The following is a 15,251-nucleotide window of genomic DNA, read 5'->3' on the forward strand; positions in this document are numbered from 1 at the left end:
ATTTACTAAGGTAATCGCTAATAGAATCAGGACAACCTTAGACTGCAATCAAGCAAAGGATCAAGCAGGGTTTCGGAAACGGTACTCTACTATCGATCATATCCATACCATCAATCAGGTGATAGAAAAATGCTCGGAATATAACCAGCCCTTATACATAGCATTCATCGATTACGAAAATCATTTGACTCAGTTGAAACCTCGGCGGTGATGCAGGCATTGCGAAAGCAGGGGGTAGACGAGCCGTACGTGAAAGTGCTGGAAGGTATATATAGTGGCTGCACAGCAACCATAGTTCTACATAAAGAAAGCAACAAAATTCCCATAAAGAAAGGTGTTAGGCAAAGAGACACAATCTCCCCAGTACTATTCACAGCTTGTTTAGAGGAAGTATTCAGAGACTTGGAATGGGAGCAGTTAGGGATAAGGGTAGATGGAGAATACCTCAGTAATCTGCGATTTGCTGATGACATTGCCTTGCTAAGCAACTCGGGAGATGAACTGCAAATAATGATTGATGACCTAGACAGGAAAAGTGGAAAGGTAGGCTTGAAAATCAATATGCAGAAGACTAAGGTAATGTTCAACAGCCTCGGGAAGGAACAGGAGTTTACATTAGGTAGCGAAATACTGGAAGTAGTAGGCGAATATATCTACTTAGGACAGGTAGTAACCGCAGATCCGGATCATGAAAAGGAAATAACAAGAAGAATAAGATTGGGATGGAGCGCATTTGGCAAGCACTCGCAGATTATGACTAGCAGCTTACCGGTATCGCTCAAGAGGAAAGTATACAACAGTTGCATCTTGCCTGTACTCACCTATGGGGCTGAAACGTGGAGGCTAACCAAGAGAGTTCTACTTAAGTTGAGGACAACCCAGAGGGCTATGGAACGAAAAATGGTAAGGGTAACATTAAGAGATAGAAAGCGTGCAGAGTGGGTCAGAGAAATAACTCAAGTTAGTGACATTCTAGTAGAAATTAAGAAGAAGAAATTGGCATGGGCAGGACATGTAGTGCGAAGAGAGGATAACCGATGGTCGCTGAGGGTAACAAACTGGATTCCAAGGGAAGGAAAGCGTAGCAGGGGGCGGCAGAAAGTTAGGTGGGCGGATGAGATTAAGACGTTCGCAGGGGTCAAGTGGATGCAGCTAGCACAGAACCGGAATAAGTGGAGAGATATGGGAGAGGCCTTCGCCCTGCAGTGGGTATAATCAGGCTGATGATGATGATGATGATGATGATGATGGTGATGATGATGATGAATTTGTTATTCGAACTGTGCTGTAAAATTGCATTCATAGCTTTCACCTCGTGCATTTCATAAAATTTTGGACGTAATATTTTTTTTCCAGAAAAAAGTGTAGTGGAAGCCTGTTCCCTGTGCAGTTACAAAGGATGGATTTGTTTTCCATCAAACATCGTAACTACAAGAACGTGATTAGCCGACTGTATCTTGGTGGACTGAGGCCAGAAGCTTGAGGTCTTGCCGCCAAGCAGAGCCTGCACGCGGAGCCCAGGGGTTTTGGGTTGTGCACATAAGTTACTGCGTCCGGCAGCACACTGAGTGCACTGCTTGACGAGAATCAAACACCACAGAGACGGGGAGCGGATGGCAAATGGTGGGAAGAGCCGGTACAGCAGTGTGCGTGATCCTTACTGCGTGTACGCCTTGCGTTTCCGCTTTCTTCATATCTATCTCTGTGCCTGTCAAAGGCTTAGCAGCTTCGTGGTACGCACTCGGTGCTCAAAAGTAAAGCACCTCGTGAGCCCCTATACTTACCATTGCCTTCTTCAGTTTTAAAGAAAGGGAATCTGGAAATGTGGTTGACGCTGAGGGGCCGAGGAATTTGTAGGGAACTCTGGCGGTACCACAAGCCGAGCTGTTTCAAGGCGGCCTGTACTACCGTCTGAGCGAGCGCCGTCAACCCAAAGTCTCAGAGCCGTTTTTTGCCCCGCCGGGGTGGTTCAGTGGTTACGGCGCTCGACTACTGTTCCCAGGGACGCAGGGGATGGAATCTCGCAAGGCGCCCGTGTGCTGTGCGATGTCAAACCCCAGGTGGTCGAAATTTCCTGAGACTGCGTCTCTCATAACCTGAGTTGCTTTGGGACGTTAATCTCCACGAACTATCACATTGGTTTCAATATTTGAAGCTTTCTTTAGTATCGAGTATCTTCAAAATACACGATACTTTAAAAATGCATTTTCGATACCGATACTCCGATACTTTCATTTTCAGCGCACGATACCTAATACTGATCCACAAAATGTATCTAAATATAGTATCGAAGATCACGCATCTTCGATACTGCCCATGACTGCTCTCCGTGAGCGGACTCGCCATCTCCGAATATCCCGGTATATAGTGCTGATAATATCCAGCCAACCCGAGAAAAACACGTATGTCGGTCTTTGTTGTGGGCCTGGGATAATCGCGTATGGCAGCGATCTTCGCGTCCAGCGGCCTGCGGTAGCCCCCTCCCAATAACTTGACCAAGGTACTCAACCTCGACCTTTCCAAGCTGACACTTCTCTGAACGGACGTTCAGAGAAGTGTCAGCTTGGAGAAGTGTCAGCCGGGTTAAAATATCACGCAAGTGACGCAGGTGATCCTTCCAGCTATCGGAAAATACGGCAATGTCATCGAGGTAAGATAGCGCGTATGCTTCCATTCCAGATAACACTCGATCCATCAGCCGGGAGAAGCGAAATGGTGCGTTTTTTGAGCCCAATAAAGCTCATTACGAGCGGCTGAAAAGTGCCGAGGGGTAAAATAAAGGCCGCGTACCGACTTGCCCTTTCCGTTAAGAGGACCTTCCAGTAGCCAGGTCAAGTCGAGAGTAGATACATACTGGGCTCTGCTGACCGTTTCCACCCACTCCTCCAGGTATGGGAATAGGGTAAAGTTGGTCTCACGTGACGGCATTTAACCTTCGTTAGTAAATGCAAGGCCGTGGCTTTTTTTTTTTTCGGGCACTTCAACTAGCATGATGGGGGAGGTGTATTCGCTTTACGCCGGTACAATAACACCGAGATCAACATTCGTCTTATCTCATTATTAAGAATCTCTTTCTGCCACGGCAAGACGCGATACGGTCCGGAGCAAATAGGCTCCTCAGAAGTGAGCTGAATGTCATACTCTACAAAGGTGTTTTTCCCGGCGTATTCGTGCTCGAAGTCAAAGTAGCCGCTGGAGGTTCTCTTTGTGTGGCTCGCCGAGATCTGAATCACCACGTATCCTCTCGAGAATTCCAGTGAAAGAGGGTGTACCTCTACCAGGAAATATAAAATAGGTCTCTACCTCTTCGGGTGCATTCAAGGTGTTGAGTTCGTGGACCCCGCTGTTTGCCAGACGACAAGCCGAACCGTCGATGCCGCTGCCTCGAGGCGACGGAGTGGCGCCAGCGGCCGGCACTTGCGGCTGCAGCGAAAACCCCATTATTTATGGCTGCGTTCTCCAGCAGCGCATCCACAACGCCATCCGAGACGGGTATACAAAGGTTGGGACGATGTGTACCGCCGCGGCGGAAGCGGTAGAGCACATCCCCCTCTCCCTTCGTCTTGGACCTACAAAACTCGGATACGTGCACGAGCAGCGATTGCCTCCCTACGTGAAATGCTTGAGGCTCATGACGGCTGCGCATGTGTTCGTGTGAAAAAAAACCAACTAATTCTAAAGAAGAGCCCTCAGCAATAGACTTGGACCTATCAGCCTCTTTAACTGTTCGCAGCGCCAGCGCCGAAGAGAGATCCCCGCTGATTGGTGGAAAAGGGCGTGAACACGCAACAAAGGCTAGCTGGACGACCGCCTCTCTTTGTCGGTAGGGTTTCATTAAATAGCAGTGGTAAATGTTTTCCTCTTTTCGCCTACTGGGCATCATTACCGCATAGTTGGTTTCCGAAGTTTTATCCACAACCTCTGCTGGCACCTCCCACTGCACATCAAGCTTGTTTGCTTTGGATGCGGCCAGCAGCACCACCGTGTCTCCTGCCGAAAACGATCGCTGCCGCGCGCCACGGTCGTAGTAGAGTTTGGCTTTCTGCTGGGCCGATCTCATGGTAGCTTCGACAAGCTCTCTGCATGACAGAAGCCGAATTCTAGCAGATGAAGTGCATATTCGAGAATGGTGGGGTCGTCGCCCTGGCCCTCCCAGGATTCGCGCAGCATGCACCTCAGCGACTGGCCGTATATACCAGTTCGGATGGACTAAACCCGGTGGCTTCATGCGATACGGAGCGTAGCGCAGACACGGTAGCCGGCAGACACGATTCCCAGTCTCGGCGATGTGCGTAGCACAATGCCCTGAGGACTCTTTTGAGCATTGAATGCCGCACCTCTACGCTGTTACTCTGATGATGTCTTATAGAGCTGTGCAGTATGCCAATCCCGCATTTCTCTACAAAGATGCCAGTGAGCGCACTTATAAAAACACTACCTTTGTCGCTTTGGAGCTCGGCGGGGAAACCCACCCTAGAAAACACCTGCAATAGACCGTCTATAATTCCTACCGAGTTCAACTTCTTCAGGGGAATCGCCTCAGGAAATTTCGTCGCTGGGCAGATGATCTCTAGGATATAGCGATAGCCCGAAGTGGTCACAGGTAGTGGACCGACAACATCCACCACAAGGTGCCGGAACGGCTCGCTGATCAGTGGCACAAGTTTTAGAGGTGCCTTCTGTTTATCCTGTGATTTTCCCACCCTTTGACAAGTGTCACACGTCTGTACAAACCACTCAACATGCTTAAAACATCCTTGCCAATAAAATTCTCTCAACAGCAGAGCATTTGTTTTCTTGATGCCGAGATGACCGGACCAGCCACTTCCGTGACAGCTTTAGGATACTTGTCCGATATTTTTGAGGCACCACTAACTGGTGATAGTGCACGCCTTTGGCGTCTTTGTACTGCCTGTAGGTTATTCCTGCGCGCTCCTTCAGAACGTTCTTTCTCGCCAATCCTTCACTAACCTGGCACTTCAAATTTTTGAGAGTGTCATCGCTCGCCTGTTCAGCCGCTATCTCATCTCGGTGCACCCTCATAAGGTCAGCGAAGCCGTACAACAGGGGAGGCAACAGAGAGGTTTCAAATTCCTCCATGGACTCACTAGGCGGCGCAGAAGGCGTCACATTGTCGAAAGGAATCGCCGCGGCATCTACGTCAGGATTTCCCTCGCAGAGTGCATGCTGTTCACCTTCACCGGAATTATCTAACTGGGCTGCGATTTCGCGGGCTTTAGAACGCGAAAGCGCGTGCACGGAACGATACCCGTAGTTGAAGCCCCTTTTCTTTAGTTGGTCCTCTGAGTGGTTAGAAAAGAGATAAGGGCACTGCTCTGGCAAGGTCACTAACACTGCCGCCTGTGTAAGTAGTACTCCAAACGGGCCCTCAATTTTGACGCGTGCAACAAGCAGGCAAACGCTGTCTACCTGCGCCACCTGTCTGACCCACGCGCACTCGCCGGTGAAATCCTGTGGGGAAACGAGCGCGGGGTGCACCACATCCATCGTGGCGGCGGAGTCGCGCAGAACATGAAAATGTTCCCCATTGACGGTCATTTCATGCATGTACGGCGTAGCAAGCGCATGTTTTCCTCGTCTGGTGGTGAGCGAAAAAACTACCGCTTCCCTTCGACAGCCGCTCGCGATGTGCCCCGGCTCGTTACACCGAAAGCACACTGCAGGTTTCCTCGCCTCGAAGATTTTAGCCCGGTTCTTCTCCCTCCTTTCTTTGTCAACGTCGCTTCTCCCGGCAGCGCCGTTTTCACGGTGCCCGTCTTTTGTCCCCTTCTCTCCCCGCGTAGGGGATACTCGGCTCTCGTTCCGCGATGGATGATGCCCCACGAAACGTTTGTGAAGATTTGCGACTGCCTGCACACCCTCTCTCCCTGCGTTGAGCCTGACCTGAAACTCCTCTGCGAGTTCAACGGCGCGTTCAAAGTTTTTCTTTTCGGGCCGATCTTGCACCCATAGCCGCGTTTCCTCATTCAGACAATTGTAAAATTGCTTTAAGCATATTGCATCCACAACCTTTTCATGCTTGTCATAGACCTCGACGGCCTTAAGCCATTCGATAAGATTTGCCCTGAGATTGTAAGCAAAATCCGGAAAAGATTCAAAAGGCCGTTTCACTGTTTTCTGAACCGCCGACGGAATGCTTTGGCTGAGAGGCGGTACTTCTTAAGCAAAGTTGCTTTTACCTTATCGTAATCGCGCGCCTCCTGTTTGGTAAGCCGAGCAAGCACGTCGGCCGCCTCGCACGGAAAAACTATTAAGAGGGGCTGGGGCCAGGTGGAACGAGTAATTTCGTTTTTCTATCATGTGCGCTCGAAGTTGACAAGGAAGAGCCCGATATCCTCACCCATTGTGAAAGCTGACAATTCTTTCATTTTATGGGCCTTGGATGTCTGATGGCTCCCAACAACGATCTCGTCCGCTTTCGCCACTTCTGCCTGTGCTTCCGCTAGCCTTACCTCCAATCATTTAATCTCTACCTCCAATCGCTTAGTCACTAGCTCCATTTCCTCTTTCCTTTTACGTTCCTCAATTTCCTCTTTTCTTTTAATTTCCTCAATTTCCCCTTTTCTTTTACGTTCCTCAATTTCCTCCAGCGCTTTGCGGTTCATCTCGTCCCAGCATTCCACAATATCCTGGTCTTCATAACCGTTGCTTTCGATCGCGCTGAAAATCGGCTGCTTTTTCTCGATTTCCCATAATCAATCCCCAATTCCTCACATATCAAAGTTAGCTCCGGTATCCGCAGCTTCCTCCAGTCCATGACTGCCCGTATTTGTGACCACAAGTCTCTCAGAAGTATGTTGGTGTAAAGCAAGAGTGAATTTTCGTTGTTCTCAGAATTAGGTTCTTCTCGGTGACTTGAAGACGTGGCAAATTGCACCACATGTGCGCCCCGCCCCGTCCAAGACGGTGATCAGAGACGATGAAATATGGATAACGACACTTGAGAGTTAAAAAGAGATTAACTTAAGTTTATATACAAAAACTTGACAATATTTACAGCAAGGTTAGGCAAAAGATACATGGATCTGGCTAGCTCGGCCTAGCCGAAGATGTACACATCAGGCCATAGCTCAGAACATCAGACTGGTCTCTCGGGCTTGGTTTTAAGCCCTCCGTGTCCAGCCCACATTTCAGTTACGTCCAATCGCCACGAACAACATGATTGGTTCGTGGCCACGTGCAACTTCAGCAGTGTGAGTGAAACCCTTTCCTCACAACGAAAGAAAGAAAAACACAAAACACAAAATGTCACATGCTGCCCACATTCCACTGTATACCTTGCCGCGTTCTCGCGTTAAGATCATCAAAGCAAATGAGCAGGGTCGTTAGCGGACCTCCGCCGTCTCGCGCCCCCGCTCTTCCTAGAACTTGCAAAGTCTGTGACCTCCGGCTTAGCGGCGGCGTGACGAAAAGACGCTCGGTAAATCGGTCCTCCCGCGGACGTCTTCCCCTTTGTTCAACGTTCCCCTTCACTCTTCCACCGGCGCCGAATGTCACCCTTCTGTCTGGACGCGGCGTGTCTGTGAACGGATGTTTCAACCGCGACGGCGGTGTCGTGTCAGCTCGTTTGAAAAGCATACTGCAAGTATGCACAAAGCAGCTTAACTTCCCCCTCTTGGGGACTCGATTGCCTGTCAGCCGCCCGGTGACACTCGTCACTCTAAAGGCTTTCCCTGCTTTATCCGGTGATTCGCGGCGCCTTCTCGTCTGCACGAAGCTAGCACCAATTCATGCTACAAGCAAACCTACCAGGAGGTACTGAGTACATAGCCGCTAATCCGGGCGTGACTAGCGATACCTTACAGCAAGTTTCAAGTTAGAACAAACTTCTACAACCAACTTTCATTACCAGGAAGAACGCCTCATGTAAAACCTGGCAAAACTCAAGGAGAGAAGGCGGCACACTCACCAAACCGAAGCAAGGACACCACGCAGAACATCCTACAGTTGCCAATCAGTTGTCGTGACCCAGATTGCATGTTGTAGGCCCGGTTGGTTGTCGGAGCAGGAAAAAGGTCGAGGCGGCTGGAAACCGGACTTTGAAGCGAGATGGGAAACTTTATATACAGTATTTACATGGTAGCATTTTAGTGGGAGACTGACTAGACGAACAGTCTCCGTTTTACGACTCCCGACACGCACTTGTCACCAGTTTCCTATAGGGTTGTATCCCTATGTTCCCTAGATGAAAGGCATGCCAGTTTATGAGGGAGTGTCTGTGTCATCTCGATCTCCCGCACTCTCACACACACGCACCAACACTGCTCGCACTCGTTGACACGCCCCTCTGACTTTTTCTGGCTTGAGGGTGAGGGGGTGGTCGCCCAGACAGCGTAGATGGCGTCAGCCGCTTGTCTCTGTGCGTGTTTCCACCTGGGCTGACCCATCGGTCCCGACGTCGCCGGGCTGCATTCAGTGAAGCCACTTAGCCGAAAGCTGTCCCTGTGGCCCACCACGGGAAGAAAGGGAATGCACGCCCGTTCTCCGTAGCGAGGCTCGACACTTGAAGGTACCGTAATTTGGTCGCTTACCCTCCATTGTTCCGGTCGTCGATGTGTTGGCGGGACCCCGATAATTGCCGCCACGTGACGAGCTGTACCCTCCAGCCGGCCGGTGTTAGGTGCAATGGCGCCTCACCGGCGTCGATGTTGGGCGCTCATAGCCAGACGATGCCCCCCCGCTCTGGCTTGGGAGGGGTCAGTGGCACTTGCTTCCAGTATCGATCGTTGTTGCCGTTCTTAAGATCCGATGCGACGGCCTCCGCAACTCGCCCGATCACAATAGTGCCCACAATCACAAATCACGGCCCCGGAGCCTGGCTCCGCCAGCATCGGTTCGGCCTAACCTTGCTGCCCCATCGTTTAGTAAAAAAACCCTCAAACTTGTCGGAATGGGGTGTCCGCAGGTGAAGGGCAACTTCTAGACGGTCCCACTAAAATCAAGTCAAGACACAACATTATCATCATCAGCCTTATTATACCCACTGCAGGGCGAAGGCCTCTCCCATATTTCTCCACTTAACCCGGTTCTGTGCTGGCTGCATCCACTTGACCCCTGCGAACTTCTTAATCTCATCCGCCCACCTAACTTTCTGCCGCCCCCTGCTACGCTTTCCTTCCCTTGGAATCCAGTTTGTTACCCTCAGCGACCATCGGTTATCCTCTCTTCGCACTACATGTCCTGCCCATGTCCATTTCTTCTTCTTAATTTCTACTAGAATGTCGGTAACTTGAGTTATTTCTCTGACCCACTCTGCACGCTTTCTATCTCTTAATGTTACCCCTACCATTTTTTGTTCCATAGCCCTCTGGGTTGTCCTCAACTTAAGTAGAACTCTCTTAGTTAGCCTCCACGTTTCAGCCCCATAGGTGAGTACAGGCAAGATGCAACTGTTGTATACTTTCTTCTTGAGCGATACCGGTAAGCTGCTAGTCATAATCTGCGAGTGCTTGCCAAATGCGCTCCATCCCAATCTTATTCTTCTTGTTATTTCCTTTTCATGGTCCGGATCTGCGGTTACTACCTGTCCTAAGTAGACATATTCGCCTACTACTTCCAGTATTTCGCTACCTAATGTAAACTGCTGTTCCTTCCCGAGGCTGTTGAACATTACCTTAGTCTTCTGCATATTGATTTTCAAGCCTACCTTTCTACTTTTCCTGTCTAGGTCATCAATCATTATTTGCAGTTCATCCCCCGAGTTGCTTTGCTTAGCAAGGCAATGTCATCAGCAAATCGCAGATTACTGAGGTATTCTCCATCTACCCTTATCCCTAACTGCTCCCATTCCAAGTCTCTGAATGCTTCCTCTAAACAAGCTGTGGTACTGGGGAGATTGTGTCTCCTTGCCTAACACCTTTCTTTATGGGAATTTTGTTACTTTCTTTATGCAGAACTATGGTTGCTGTGCAGCCACTATACGTATATATCATCCAGCACTTTCACGTACGGCTCGTCTACCCCCTGCTTTCGCAATTCCTGCATCACCGCCGAGATTTCAACTGAGTCAAATGCTTTTTCGTAATCAATGAATGCTATGTATAAGGGCTGGTTATATTCCGAGCATTTTTCTATCACCTGATTGATGGTATGGGTTGCTTAAAATCGGCCACAACGCGTTGCTTAAAATCGGCCTCAAAGTGGGAGCGCATGCCGAGCAAGTCTTTACAGCGTTCCACGGAGGAAGCGCCACATTAATCAAAGCGAGAAATCATTTTAGCTTTAATGCATTGCGTATTGTGTATTTCAGTATATTCCATCGTCGTCTTACATACTGTATACAGTCATGGAGTTCCACCTACTGATCGTATTTGCTCAACTCATTAGTCTTCATAAAAGGACGTTAAGAGTAATAGCATCGGTACCTTGTGTTGTGCCGGTGGGGTTATCACACAGTAGCCCACCGTCAACAGGGTGGTGCCAAGGAGTTGGTTGCGTAGCGCTCGTCACCCGTTTCGTGAACGAGGGCTGTCAGCTGCCTGGGCGGTAGCGGTGAATCCGAGTCGGTGCTGGTGAGAAGAAGAAAAAGCTTTATACACTATTTACAGGCATTTACACAACGAGTTCGGCTCTGGGGCCGAAAGCTAACATAGCCATACGCGACTGTCCTCGCGCAGCGACGGCCGGGGAGATTCCGCCGCGTCCGCTCTGTCAGGGGGCGAACTGCTCCCGATGGACGCTAGTGACGAGCTCACACTCGGAGTCTGGAACGGAAGCACTTGAGTCTCCGTAACCGAGAAACCGTTGAAGCTCAAATGGTCCAGTCCGACGGCAGCACTTTCGCAGGGCCAATGGGAGAGCTTGCTGCGCCTTTGCTTCAAATATGCCGCGGGGCGAGAATGGGTCCACCGCCAGGGCCACGGTGCAGAGCTGTCTGGGCGCTCAGCTCATGTTCAAACACCTCGCTTCTCTCCCCTTGGCACGGCTCGCCTCCAGTGCACAGGTGCTTTGCAGAGAAGTATCCGGAGTTTGTGAAGGAGGCATTCGCCGGAGAAGTTTGGCGTCCGGCTGAATTTCTGGGCGGCTTCGGCCGGGCACAACACTTGGCACTCATCATGAGAGGCACGCACTTTTCAGAGACCTTAACATAATTTGTTTTCATATTTTCCGCGATTACAAAACAGCGTTTTTCGTGAAACGCAAATATACCTTACAGTTCTTCAATTCTGAAACTTCCTTCAAATAACACTAGACAGGCTGATAGCGGTAACCTCAGTTTACCTGAAACACACAATGTATGTGGACGTCGAACCACAGCATTTGTCAGCGCATAGTTTGGAATATCATTCCATTCATCATTAAGGCCTTCTCGAGCACTGCAACTGCTTAAAAAAAACACATGCTATCTGAACAATATACCTCCCCAACTATTGAAATGTTCATGTGTATGTTACAGTATAGCATTTTTGTAATGAATCTGGAACTAGCCACTGGATAAAGATCCAGATGCCTCCATCAAAGTGACATTCGTAAGAAAGGAAGAAAGAAAGAAAGAAAGAAAGAAAGAAAGAAAGAAAGAAAGAAAGAAAGAAAGAAAGAAAGAAAGAAAGAAAGAAAGAAAGAAAGATAGATAGATAGATAGATAGATAGATAGATAGATAGATAGATAGATAGATAGATAGATAGATAGATAGATAGATAGATAGATAGATAGATAGATAGATAGATAGATAGATAGATAGATAGATAGATAGATAGATAGATAGATAGATAGATAGATAGATAGATAGATAGATAGATAGATAGATAGATAGATAGATAGATAGATAGATAGATAGATAGATAGATAGATAGATAGATAGATAGATAGATAGATAGATAGATAGATAGATAGATAGATAGATAGATAGATAGATAGATAGATAGAAAGAAAGAAAGAAAGAAAGAAAGAAAGAAAGAAAGAAAGAAAGAAAGAAAGAAAGAAAGAAAGAAAGAAAGAAAGAAAGAAAGAAAGAAAGAAAGAAAGAAAGAAAGAAAGAAAGAAAGAAAGAAAAGGAAATATCACTTTCTTTCAGACTGAGGGCCAGCTAGTTTCAGCATGGAGGCAGGAAGCAAAGCAAGTCAAGGAAGGGAAATCGCTGATGTGGAAGAAACGGGGACCGTTTCTGAAGATACCGGCCAAGGATTTCTAGGTCATGTGCAGACCCAAGAATAGGGACTTGGATGTGGTGACGTCGAGGTAACAGGAATAAGCAGTGAAAGTGGCAGCGAAGCAGACGAGTGTGAGTGCGGCTGAGGAGGACCTGGTGCTGGTCAACAAGAGGAAAAACACGATGACGGTGAGCACGCCGAGTATAGAACACAGTGGGGCATATGCGAGGGTAAAGGCGCTGAAGCTGGGCGTTTATATATTTGAGATTTTGGCATACGTATCAGCGCCGGAGAACTCAGTACGGGGAGTCATCTACAACGCGTAAAAAGGATGCCCAGTGAAAAATGTTCGGGCGGGACTCCTGAAGAAAAACTAAGACATGGAGATTTTCGATGGGAGACGTTTGGACATATCTAAGGCGATACAGATCGCGTTTGGAGGGAAGCATGTTCCCCGACAAGTCATTTACTGGAACTGCGTGTAAACTGTGGTTCCGCATAGAAATTTACTTGAGACGTGCTACAATTGCAGCGAATGGGACATCGAGCGGACGTGTGTTATCACCCGAAGACCAATCTGTGTCGTCGATGCGGGAAGGATCATACTGCGCAGCTGGAAGGACAGTCGCTGACTTGCACATCGGGCTGCATCGTGTGGCACGGGGCGCGCAATTAATGGTAGCCGGAACTGCACGTTTCGTCTAGCCCGTAAGCAGCCGATGGCCCGATGGTAGAGCACATAGAACAAGAGCCAATCTGGCAAGGAAGAGCAGCGCCCGTTTCTTAGGAAGCTGTCATCGAGCGGTGCGAGAGACGGAAACAAGTGCAGGGTACCGGTCACGTTCCTCGGACCCGGGGTGACAAGAAGGACAAGATTCCAGACTGGGAAGAAGCACAAGCGGCAGACAAAAGGTGAGCTATTGAAACGCGGACTCCTATATTGAGACTGAACGAGAGGAACTGAAAAGGCAATTGCAGCAGCAAGCAGACAATTAAAAATGTGGAAGCCAAGATTGCAGAGATGGAAGAGGACGAGGTAGTGCAGACCCCACAGAAAGCGGGCGTCTCGCATATCTAGAGGAAACCACGGCTATGGAAGTGGAGAATATCAGGGCACGAACGAGGCTGCCGCCAGCGAATAAGAAAGCTAATGCGAAGAGGGTGGAAGAAACAACGGCGGTGGACGAGCCACAGCCGGTAGCTAAAATCATTTGCCTTAGGGCGGATGTGATTACTCTTGCGGAAAAGCAGGGAAACCAGAGGAAAGACAAGATAGGTTGGAGGTTCGAGCAGAAAGGATTGAGCCAGACTAAATAAAACTAAGGATAGACTTGATGCCTTCACCAATAATTTCCGGGCGTTCTAAACTCAGGTTATGGCCATGTTTAAGCTCAATGTTATGGTGGAGATACCGGCCAAGAAGATCACCGGCAGTTGCGCACTGCCTCCCGGTGTCGGTCAGGCGCCGATGTTAGTCAACGCAGTGCCTCATTATGGCCCCTCACCAGCAACTTGAGGTATGGCAGCGAAATTGCAAGTGCTTCCGTCGCAAACGGGAGACCTGCAGTTACATAAACAAACTCTGGACAGAAATCTGGACATTATAGCTTTGCAGGAGGCCAGCGGATCGGTGAAATTTCCGTGATATAAGGTATTTACATTGCCAGACATTGATCCTGGGGACGTATCAGGCATCTTCACGGCTCTGCTAGTCCAACGCAATGTCACTGCAATTGAGCATATCATAGGCGACAGCAGGGAGCTAGGACATTCTCCTAGAGGCTGTTCCCAAAGTGAAGGAAGATAGGAGTCTATTTGTTCTCAGTCCCTATTGTTTTCCAAGAGATGAAAGGGTGGGCTTGCAAGAGCGGCTAAGGCACAGCTTATTGTAGTGGGAGACCTTAATGCGCATCATCTGGAGTGGGGTTGCAACAGAGTCAGCTCAAAGTACAATCGGCTTTGGCAGCCGGCCCAGGACCTGCGGTGGACGATCTTGAACAACCCATTAGATCCCACAAGGATAGCCAACAGCGTGAGCATGGACACATCTCAGGACCTCGCGTTTATGAAGGGTATCCGGGATGCAAAGTGAACAGAGGACAATTGCTGGGAAGTGATCACTATATCTTCTCCACTGCGTTTAGTACCACGAAGGACAAATACAAGGTGAAGGGGCCTAGAGTGACGGATTGGGAGAGATTTCGCAAAGCCAGGGAGAACACGGCTAACGGGAAAATCACGGACTTAGGAGCCGGGTTGAGGCGCTCAAGCAGGATGTGACGAATACTAAGGAAGAGGTTCCGATGGAGGTGGAGGAGGATTTTACGACGTACACTAGACTGTTACACGTGTGGGAAAGCGCAGGCGAGTCTCCTGAGGAGATGGAAGAAGCAAAATTATAATAGGGTCAACCGTGCGAGGATTGCCAAGCTAGAACGAGAAATCGATACTTATGTGTTAGCCTTGCACTGTAACCAAAGGGGCAGATTTGTGATCGTATGAGTGGCAGATTAGGATGCGAAAAGACATGACAGTCGTTAAGACACCTTTAAGATCTAGTAGCAGCCAAGTAGTGCGCAAAAAGGGCAAATTGCTCGATTACAGTGCATCAGTATCGATCAAGTCACAATTGAGGAGTTTGTAAAGGAACTCCTGGATCGTTACATAAACGGCGGGCGGGGTGGTTGCTTGCCCGATTATTCGGGGAAGAAAATTATGTGCGGACTTTACATGGGCGGAGATTGAGTTTGCAATGGGGCAGCTTCGTACTACTTCGGCAGCTGGTCCTGACGGGGTTACCAATAAAAAGCTGAGGAACTTGGATTTCGTCTGTAGAGGCATTCACGGACCTGATGAACATGCAAGTACTGGGGGGGCCGGGAAGATCCCGGCAAAATGGAAGCGTGCTAGGGTTATATTTTTTCCCAAGCCAGGAAAGAAGCGACCTATTGAAAATATGCTTAAACATCTCAATAACGTCCTGCGTGGGCAATTTGACGGACCACGTGGTCCTCAACAGGCTTCATGCTTATGCGGAGGGCAAGGAATTGATACCTGAAACAATGATTAGTTTCAGGGCCAATTTGTCAATGCAGGACGTTATGATACAGCTCAAAAAGGACATATAGTTGATCCTGATT

Source organism: Amblyomma maculatum, chromosome 1 (assembly GCF_055883805.1).
Source record: "Amblyomma maculatum isolate TAMU_Amacu chromosome 1, ASM5588380v1, whole genome shotgun sequence".
NCBI classification, from domain to species: domain Eukaryota; kingdom Metazoa; phylum Arthropoda; class Arachnida; order Ixodida; family Ixodidae; genus Amblyomma; species Amblyomma maculatum.